The sequence below is a fragment of the Corvus brachyrhynchos genome, unplaced genomic scaffold (genome assembly GCF_000691975.1).
Source record: "Corvus brachyrhynchos isolate BGI_N302 unplaced genomic scaffold, ASM69197v1 scaffold115, whole genome shotgun sequence".
Classification (NCBI taxonomy): domain Eukaryota; kingdom Metazoa; phylum Chordata; class Aves; order Passeriformes; family Corvidae; genus Corvus; species Corvus brachyrhynchos.
This window is the reverse complement of record NW_008239553.1, coordinates 16,652,010-16,662,778: the sequence shown is the minus strand read 5'-3', so window position 1 is coordinate 16,662,778 and position 10,769 is coordinate 16,652,010. Positions and strand designations below refer to the sequence as shown.

The 10,769-nt window shown below is 39.3% G+C and overlaps 1 protein-coding gene across 3 annotated transcripts in view; it reads right to left on the bottom strand.

Annotated features, from left to right (window-relative positions):
- DPH6 (diphthamine biosynthesis 6) overlaps positions 1-10,769 on the bottom strand; it is a 224,693-nt gene that overhangs the window by 32,468 nt on the left and 181,456 nt on the right. The gene's annotated exons all lie outside the window — the stretch shown is intronic.

The window sequence follows — 10,769 nt, the reverse complement described above, 5'->3', positions numbered from 1 at the left end:
AGGGCGTGGTGGGTGCCAGGGGGTGAGAGGCTGGACATGACCCAGCCGTGTGCACTCCCAGCCCAGAGAGCCAATGGTGTCCTGGGCTGCATCCAGAGCAGCGTGGGCAGCAGGGAGAGGGAGGGGATTCTGCCCCTCTGCTCTGCTCTGGTGAGACCCCACCTGCAGTGCTGCATCCAGCTCTGGGGTCCCAGCACAGGAAGGACATTGGTCTGTTGGAGCAAGACCAGAAGAGGGTCACCAAGGTGATCAGAGGGATGGAGCACCTCTCCTACAAGGAAAGGCTGAGAAAAATGGGTTTGTTCAGCCTGAAAAAGAGAAGGCTTCAGGGTGACGTAATTGTGGCCTTCCAGTACCTAAAAGGATGGAAAGATGGAGAGGGACTTTTTACAAGGGCATGTAGTGATAGGACAAGGGGGAATGGCTTCAGATTGAAAAAGAGTAGGTTTAGGTTAGATATTAGAAAGAAATTCTCTACTGTGAGTGTGGTGAGGCATTGGAACTGGTTGCCCAGAGAAATTGTGGATGCCCCAGCCCAGGAAGTGTTCCTGGCCAGGTTGGATGGAGCTCAGGGCAATCTGGTCTTGTGAAACATGTCCCTGCCCAAGGTGGGGGGTTTGGAACTGGATGATCTTTAAGATCCCTTCCAGCCAAAGCCATTCTATGATTCTATGATTATAAGTACATGAAATTTGCTCAAAACAGGTGAACTTCATCCTGCAAGATGGATCCCCCTGCTCCCAAATGATCCACAGAAGTTCAGGGAGCAGGTTCCATATGAAATTTCTTCTGGCATTACCATCTATTTCTGCTATTCCTTTGTTAAGACAGGATACTGAAATCAATAATTTGATGATCTCTTATGTTGACTTAGCAGCCCTTCCATATAACGTGGCACAAACTAAGACTGTAAGCCCTTGTTTTTAAAGGTGCTTTTCATACTAGGTAGAAAAATGTCCTGAGAGCTCCTAAAGGGTCATTCCAAATGATTAGGAGGGTGATTTTTACATCTTTGCTGTCATTGGCCTCAGCAGGATTTAGGCAGTATCACGTAAGGCCACAGAATCCACTTACATTTTCAAAATCAGGTCCTTGTTATTGTTGCCATACTCTTGCTTCACTGTATATCTGCAAGGGAGTAGTAATCTAATAGCTCATATGAAAAAGGAAAATGGTAGCAAAAAGGGAGATCACTTTTAGCCCAGTATGTAAAAAATCACTTTCATATTACAACTACTATCTTTCCTTCACTTTTTAACCAAAAGATATTGTTACATTGCTTAGAGCAGGTTTTTAAATCCCTGAGCTAATAAAGCTCCATTGCTTCTGCAGCAGAGATCTGACATGCTGCATGTACTTTGAAAAGATGCATCACAGGGGATCAGGTTCCTAACAGTTGACTAAGAGTTCCAGTCCCAAAAGATCTGCCCCTGGTGTGCAGAACACTTAACCCTTCGACCAGTACCAACATGACTATTCACAAATTATTGATGTCCCTAAATCCCTGGCAGATTGCAGACAGTTCTTGTCTCCCTTGAAGCCAAAGCATATGGTCACTAATGAGATGGATTAAAAATACATATACACATTCAGGGCTTTGTCACATGAGTGTAAAGCCACAGAAATGTTAGAAGGTGATTGAACTGGACTGAACACTGTTAAATACATGATTAGCTTGTTATGGGTCGTTTCCATTGATCTATATATGGTTTCACAGCATAGTTTAATTAAAGCTGCCTGGAACAAGCCTCTGCCTTAAATGATCAGGCAGTGCAATGAAAAGGTGGAACACGAGGAACTGGAGACACCTCTCCCTTTCTTAAACATCCAGCTGACTGTCTCTGGTGTACAACCACAGCAAGAACGGAAACTGTGCTTCCAAATGTTGTCTGTTTTTACAGTCCAGGGTTTTTCTAACATTTTTCTTTATATAAAATGATGTAGTTTGATACAAGATTTTGAAAAAAAACCTGCACAGTTTGCTTGCTTCATTGCAATTCATACCTTTCTATCCAAAATAAAATCAAACCCAGTAAACAAGAATATACTGTTGGAATATAAAAGGGAGTCACTTGGCAAAATAGGATTTTGTGCTGGGTTTTTTTGCTACAGCTGTGAAGATTTTAAATGACAATATGAATATTTTTCGAAGTCCAATACTTGGCTTTTCATATGGCGTCTTATGTTTCTGTTTGATGACATTATTTATCTGAACATAAGTTAAGCAGCTGCTTTGAATTGCAGGGGAAGTCTGTTATAGCCAATGTTACATGAGACAAATGACCAGTAGGATTTTGGATAAGGCTGCGAAACCACTTTAAATCTGTGATTTCCTAAGCCAGTCATTGGAACTGTGACTATAAAATGACTTGTGTTCTTTGCTACATAACTTTCAAAACATAATCTGTGTGGTTGAGATTTTTTAAACTATGTCTAGATTTCTCTCCCTTCTTTCAATGTCAACAATTGATGAATGAGCTTTTCTGTTGAATGGTAATACACAATACCATTTGTTAACAGAAAAAGTAACTGGTATAATTTAGACTTCAAAAAAAACCCCAAATTTACTGTTTCAGGCTTATTTGTAAGTATACATACCCCAAAATTAAAAAAAAAAAAGAAATTACAGAGGGAATTGTAGTTGTGTTTGGAACTCAAGTCATAGCCTGGTCAGTTGCCAAAGCAGCCAGATCTGCATGTCTGTATCTGCAAACAATTCTTTCATAAAAACTTATCTCCACGAATTCCTCACATTACATTTCAGGTTGTCTTGCAATTTATGAACCCATCTATACTGACAGACTTCTTTCTTCTCATACTAAACAATGTAACAATGAAAACACCTTTTTCAAGTAACCATATAACAGATGAACATACAGCCTATACTGAAAGCACCAAGGCCAATGTTAGCCATCCCCTTTCAGCTTGTTCCTAATACTGGACACCATTTTAGATGACTGCAACCTCTTCTGTGAAGGATATGGTTATTAGGATCCAGACTGATAGGATTCTGTCACTTTGGACATAGAAACAGAGCAACACTTAACCCAGCAGAGCATTCACCAAAAGAAACCACGGAATCACAAAATAGTTTGAATTAGAAGGGATCTTTAAAGCTCATTTAGTCCCACCCCCTGCAATAAGCAGAGCCATCTTCAACCAGACCAGGTGCTTCAGAGCCCCATTCAACCTGACCTTAAAAGTTTCCAGGGATGAGGCATCAATCACCTCTATGGGCAACCTGTTCCAGTGTCTCACTGCCCTCACTGTAAAAACTTCCTCACATCTAGTCTGAATCCACCCTCTTTTAGTTGAAAACCATTACTCCTTGGATAAGGGGCATCACTACAAGCCCTATTAAAAAGTCTCTCCCATCTTTCTAATAAGCTCCCTGTATATATTGAAAGGCCAATAAACAGTCTCCCAAGAACTTTCTCCAAGCTAAATAACCCCAACTATCTCAGTCTTTCCTCACTGGAGAGATAAGTTCCACTCCTCTGTCCATTTTAGTGGCCCTCCTATGGACCTACTTCAACAGGTCCATGTCTTTTTTGTGCCAAGAGAAAAATCTGCTATAAAGAGAAGACTAGTGCCCTGTTACATTTTACTGCTAGTCCTGTTTGTGCAGTGGACTTCTTGTACCTTTGGAATCTATCCCAAACCTAGAAGTTCTAGTAATGTTTTTAAGCAGGCTACAGTGAAAACATAATGAAAGTTGCTCTAGGCTTGACGGGTACCCACAGGAGTTGTAGCAACTCTTCCTACAGCTGAGCAGATGAAAGGAAATGAGGAAAATGAGCTGTGTTTCCCTGCATGCCATACTGGTAACTCCTGCTCTCAGATTTAGTGAGGAGAAGTTGTGAGCGCAAAAGGCAGCAGTCATGGACCTTACTGTTCATGTGAGATACAAGAAAAATGAGTGATTGGCTTAATCTATACCAGTAAGTTAGTCAGGATGCCTGAATGCTGCACCACCAGCAGCAAGAGGAGAGGGACTGCTGGCATAAAATGACCAACTCTGAAGGAATCCAGATGCCGCATCTTCCTCTCCCAGCCTCACAATCCTCTCTGCTGTTCCTCTGCTTCAACAGGAGGGTGTGGGAAAGAAAAAGGGCTCCCTCATAATCAGGGAGAGCATTAACATTTACAGGAACCTCACTTTTCTAGAGCTGAGTCACTTGGCTGAGTAACTGTACAAGTCTTTTTAGACTGTAGCTCATGCATTTTTTTAGCATCTGAAAGAAAATTAGTAGACAGAACAGTTATTTTTAGTATCGGTTTGATAGTGGGCCTGTCAGCCTTGGTGATGCATCTCTTTTATCAAGCTGCCACAATACCTTGTTTTGTTTTCAGAGCAAAGTTTGATTAAAGACCAATTTCAGAAACGTTACTCACTGTGGGCGTTAATTAGTGCTTCCTGGCCTCTGCGGGGTCTATCTTATGATCCGTTTCACTTACTAAACCCTGTAATTCAATTTACATGAAGATGGGAATGAACCAACCCCCTTCTATTCTTCTGAAGGCTTCTGTTTAACTTAGTCCTGAAAGAACCTCTCTCCTATCATTCCCTAATAAGGAATTCTAGTTTCTAGCCTTTTAAAATCAAAATTAAAGCAATACTTCGCATCTATACTCTTTTTATATGAACTGTGAAGGAACTTCAGAAGGGGATAGGTAAACTTTAGGAAGCCTTTGCTTCCAAATAGTGTTTTTAGTGGTGCCCAAGTATACTGTGCATCTTAGGAAAAACTGGTAAACATCTTTTTCTCTTCCTCTGCATCTTTATGGGAGTGGAGCATTGTCATTCTGTACGAGAAGGTCACTGGTGTTGCCCTCCTCCTCTCTCATTAGCAGACAAGAAAAGCCTTTTGTCTTTCTGAAAGCAAAAGGCAAGCTACTAGGTCAAAAATATTAAAGAGGTGGTTGATGGCAAAAGACTTAATAGTACTGGCAGGTAAAAAGTAGCAGATGGAAGTGAAATTTATAACATGATAAAAGTAAAATTAGGAACTACTGAATAAAATGAATGAAAAGAAAATGCAATTGGGGTACTACACAAATGCAAGCAGAAAAAAAATTAAAAAAAGAAACAGTCCAAAAGAAAACCTGACTCAGGTACACTGAGTATTTGAAACTAGGTTGAAAAAAACATGAAACCAGTACTAAAGAGACCAAACCTGTAAAAGGGAAGATGGTCTTTTTTTCACAGTAGACAGCCTGCACAGGAAAACTGAGGCTGGGTGAGGCAACATATTCAAGCAGAGTTCATGGACACTACCATCTTAAAACATCCTCTTCCAAGTATACATTCTCTCATGAGCTTCCTGCTAAATTTTGAAACCTAAACTTCATCTTAGTTATAGTATGGACTGAGCTGGCAGGGATGCTTCCTAAAGTTGTACAGTGTGACAGATACACCAGAAATGATGAGAAGGAAAGAAAATAGGGCAATGATAATCATAAAATAGATGAATATTTACAACAATTAAAATTTCAGACCCAAATGCCATCCCTAAAAAAGGTGTAAGCCACCCAACTCTTTCTGGATATACAGAAGTTACCTTCCAAAGTGCACACAGTACCAGTCCAATGAGGTATTTTATCATGCATATCAACAGCAAGTAGCAGAAATAAATGTGACTCTTTTAAAGATAAACACTTGTTGCTGAGCTCCTCTGCATATTAGGGCTGTTTCTCAGTAGAAAGAATTAAGATTTGGCTTCCATAATAATTCTTTCAAGCTGCTGGCTACAGCTTAGAAAATAGCAGAACATGAAAACTCATCGCCGTGTGTTTTCCAATGTTCTGTTTTTAGTCATGTCCTATATACAGATTGAGAATCAGCCTATACAAGGTTATAAATGTGCACTTTTGTTTAAAATGTCATTAGCCTTCTGCACTAAATAAAGAAACACTTAAGCATGCCCTTCCAATGCTCACAGTGAGTCTAAATATAATTTCAAAGAGAATGGAGGACTGAACTTTACGAGTACAATCACTCAGAGAAGAACTTGTGCTTTTTCTAAAACCATGACAGAATGCAAAGATCATGAGCTGGTTTTCCCTGCGTGCTATCCTTCAACCCTGTAACAATCCAATCTCTTTATGGGGTGGATGGTTATTGAATTTGTATGCCAGCTGTGTCCAGAATCTCTGGGGAGGATGGGCTGTAGTGACGCCAAGCAGGGATGAGTTATGAATGGAGACAGACTATTACAAACATAGGAAGTAGTAAAGACCCATTTTTCAGGAGGCATTTAAGAATGCACTTCACAGTATGTGTATATACTTGTTCACTCATATAGTCTCACCTGAATGTGCCTATATGGGCAGATAGAACCACAGGATTCACTAGAGGCTCACACACATGTTTTTGTTGTACTCTAAATCAGATAAACATGTACTTTACTTTTTTTTTCCAGATTAGTTGAAAACTTGGTGTGAAAATGATCAACTGCAACAGCACCTGTGCAGTAATTATGGAACTTGGTTTTTCACCCTTAGGTCACTTTGCAGCTACTGACTCTTGGCCCATAGTCCAGGAGCATGAGATGGGCAGATTTGCAAGCTGTAGGACAGTTGGTTGCTGTGCCCTCCAGGTAGGGTTGGGGACATTGGTGGGGCAGTGTGTGTGGGAAGCCCGGCTGTGCCTGCTGGTAATGCAGGAACTTTTATCTCTAGGGCCTGTCAATCTGGCACCTTTCACAAGTGTTAAATTCACTTAAGTATATTTTTTAAGAAGCTGTCATGAGACATACTGAAGCAAATATGTCCTTCGGTGGTTACACATGGACTAAGTTGTAACAATGTTTGTGAAGTGCTTTGACATCCCCAAGTGATATGTTTGGTACAGCTTCCACATTTGTTCGTTTATTCAAGTCTGCTAAATAGTCTTCAAAGCCAGTGGGTTAAAGAAATACCTGACTGGACACAATGCATCCAAAAGGCCAGACCACAGAGAGATGTTCATATAACTAGAGGACACCACATACATCTGCTGGTAGGAGAATTTAGTCTACAAATAATAGAAAAGCTTTCTAAAAGATGTTGTGGTAAGCATCTTTTGACTGGGTACAGAGATCATATGGTCCTTGCTTTATGTCAAGTTAAGCTGTGATCATTTAAAATAATACTGATGGAATAATTGTTTTCAGTTTCTAGGCCAGATTCTCAACAAGTATAAATGGTAGCTATGCTAATTTACACAAGGTACATTGAGGACCTTGCATGGTAGATTACATATTTATATATAGTATCATGTGCAAACTAATGAGGTTATTTCTAATGTTTACCATTGTAAAGAACTCTGAAACTTTAAATCAATCTCCTGCACTAATGTAAACAGTGTATTCTAACAGAAACAGATAAAAGTGCACCAAACATGTTAAATACATTATTAGGTCAATGAAGATCATTCATATTGATCCAGGTCTGGCTTCACAGCAGTTTAATCAAAGCTTCCTGGAAGATGTAACAGTGGTCATGGCATTCACTGCCTTTTGTGCTGACTCAACAAATGACTAAAATTTCATTACTGCTGCAACTGACAACTTATGCAAAATTATCCAGAGCAGGCTAAAAAGAAGGGTAGACCAGTATTTGGAGGTGGAACAAAACCCAGCTTCTGTTTTAATGGGGAAATTGTGCTGCCAGATGTTGCTGATGATCCACCCAGAAATTTGTGGGCTCCTGATAGCCACACTACTTGCTTCCCCTCGATCTGGCAGATTTACATTAATTGGATTTTTATCCTGTATGGCAGTGACCCAAGATATCAGTACCCTCTTACTCCCTACAGCCAAGGAACAAAAAAAGAGGGATGAAAGTCTTTTGTTCCTTCTCATGGCCTCTAAGGATGACAAATAAATCTCAGTGCTAGTGCTTCCTGTGTAATATGAGCTCATAGTTTGTTAAAGAACAGGAGGCTTGGGAGAGTCATTCAGCTGTGTCAAACAACAGCAAAATGAAAGAAAAAGGGTCTGTAACTTGGCCACATAGTTATCTGAGCTGCAAGTCATTTTTGCTCTAACTTGAAGTTATTAATAGCATAATTTACAAAAGCCTTCAGCAAGACTTAGGTGTCATTTTATGAGGCACTAAATAAACACTGAATAACAGACAAAGTCTACCACCAAGAGTTTACCATTGACACAAAACTCTGAGAGCTGAAAAATGAACACTGGATAGGTAGGAAACTGAGCCATAGAAAACACTGGAAGAATTACATGATTTGTTAAGGTAATTTGTAGAAAAGCCAACAACTGACCCCGAATTCTGACCCAGCATACAGCCCTTCTCTTGAGAGCGTACCACAGTGAGGACACTTCCAAACAATAATACAGTGGCAAAGAACTGAACCAGCCTTTTGCTTGGGCTGCTCTTGGATCTCTGGAAATTAAAATCACAGTCCCAGAAGAGCAGTGCTGCACACGTTCCACCCGCTCTGTGTTAAACAACTTCACTGCTTGGAGGCCTCTGCTCTTCTTCCACCATCAATAGGTGAAGCTGTTTACAGGTCATTTGAAAGATACCTGTGGACTTCATGGCAAAATAGTCTATTATACCTGTCATAAGGTTCTACATCTAACTGTATTATGATTTCTTATTAAACATTGCAATATATTTTATACCACAGTATATCAAAAAAGTCTGCATTAAGTTAAATTATTGCACAAATATATATCTTTTTAAAAAAGAAGAATGTTTCTCCACCAAAACACATGGTCTCAAACATCTGTTTAAGAAAAAAAACAAACCAAAAAAGCTTTATAGAATGCCTTTTGGGACTGCACGAACTGCATTGCTTTCTGTAACTCTTATATTTTGTGTTGACAGCTAAAGTATACAGCATAGCACAGCAGTAAATGGAAAAGCTGCCCAGATCTGGGCCGTTGCTTAGAGGTTTCAGGTTCACCCAGCTGGATCAGCCCCCTCAGGTGGGCCAGGACCCACAGGTGACCTGTCAGTCAGAAGCACTGACAGCTCCTCTGCTGGATCACTGGTTCTTTTGTCAGGAATTTCTGCTTCTGGAGCCTTAAGCTACATCTCTGTTAAGAACCATGTTAGCTCAAAGAGATACTGGATTAATGAAATTGAAAATGCTCAGAAGAAAAATGTATGTGATGCTTTAACCACTTTTAAGAAATATGAAGTGCAAGTGATGGAAGGGCGACCTTTATCTTTTCCACCAACAGAAGCCCAGCCTAACAGGCACAGTGAAAACATAACTTATCCTTGTGCTTCGTTCTGTTTAAGATGTGGTTGTAACAATTTTTCAGTACAGGTAGAGAGAAATAAATTGTTCATGAAGTTTTAAAGTAAAGATAAGAGGCCCATACAGCCCTTTCTTTGGTCAACACTGGTACTTTATGCCTTGGGCCTTAATTTGTCAGGGAATATCACACCTGCAAGATCATCACTAGAGTGGTCTTACCAGTATTTTCTACTCTACATTAGCTGAATGAGTTGGCTTTTTCTAAAAAAAGGCTTCTCTTGCAAGGTGGTTTTTCAATTACACCACTGCTATGACGATTCATTAGAAGGAGGCCATCACCTCTTTTTCTCTTTTGCAGAAAGCACATTTTGGTAGAAAGGAAGGTAACAAAATATGCTCTGCCTAGCTGAATTTCTGCCAAATAACTTTTCAGGGCAAAGAAAACTCATCTGCAATGTGCCACAAGAACACCTGGGGTCATTAAAAGTCCCAAAAAATCTGGTAAGATAAAAAGGTGAAACAGGAAAATGCTAAAGGAGGATGATGATGATTATTGTTATTCATCATCTTTTAATCAGTTTCATTTTTGACTTACCAAGAGCAAAGAGGCAGAATAAAGGAAACTTAAATGGTTCTTATCATTTATAGTCAGAACTTCATGCTAAATATATTTGTTTCCCTTTGTAGTTACTGATTTTGGTAAATCTAGCACTTTCAAATCTACTAATATAAATACAGCCAGATTCAAAGTTATTGGTACATCCCTTTAGTAAAGCATAGTACTAAAGAATAAAATAATAATCTACTTTCTTAAAAATAAAATGCTGGTTATCCATTTCCTTCAGAATTCTAGCTCTCCCTCAGGTGAAGTCTGGAAATTTTAAATACACTGATCCTTTGCTCTGCCACAATTCTCTCTTTTGACTTCTTAAATATTTTTTGTCTGCTGTCACATTTTTCCTGATTTGTTTTTAAATTATAAATCTGATTTTAGCTTCACTTTTCTTAATCACTTGCCATAATTCTTTTAAAAAATCTACATGCAGTTTCATTCTTAAGGCCAACCAAGGATTTACAATATGCTAAACTGGGCAAAAATTCTGTAGTAATCAGCACAATATATTTTATACTCCATCACAATAATTTTTTCTGTCTCCACATTGATATAACTTTGTCTGCTTTTTACAATGGTTTACTACTTAAATAATTTAATACAACAGTTGTTATATTTTTATTGCAAGCTTATAAAACTTGCACGGTAAGTCTCTTCCATGCAATATATTAAATAAAGAAATGACAGAGAAGAAGGGGAACTGATGATTACTAAAACTGTAATTCAGGTTCTGAATGTGTCATAAAGTGCTTCTGGCTCACTTGCATTCTGCACATCTTGTCAAAGTTCCTCAGATGAACCACCTCTTCATATTCAGTTCTCCTTGCCTGTTACTCCAATGTTGATATCGGTAAAACAATTATTTCGCATTTCAGTCAATGCATTGATGAAGGAACAGTCAAGGGGAAAGGACCCAGCATAAAAATCCAAGGGGCAGGAATG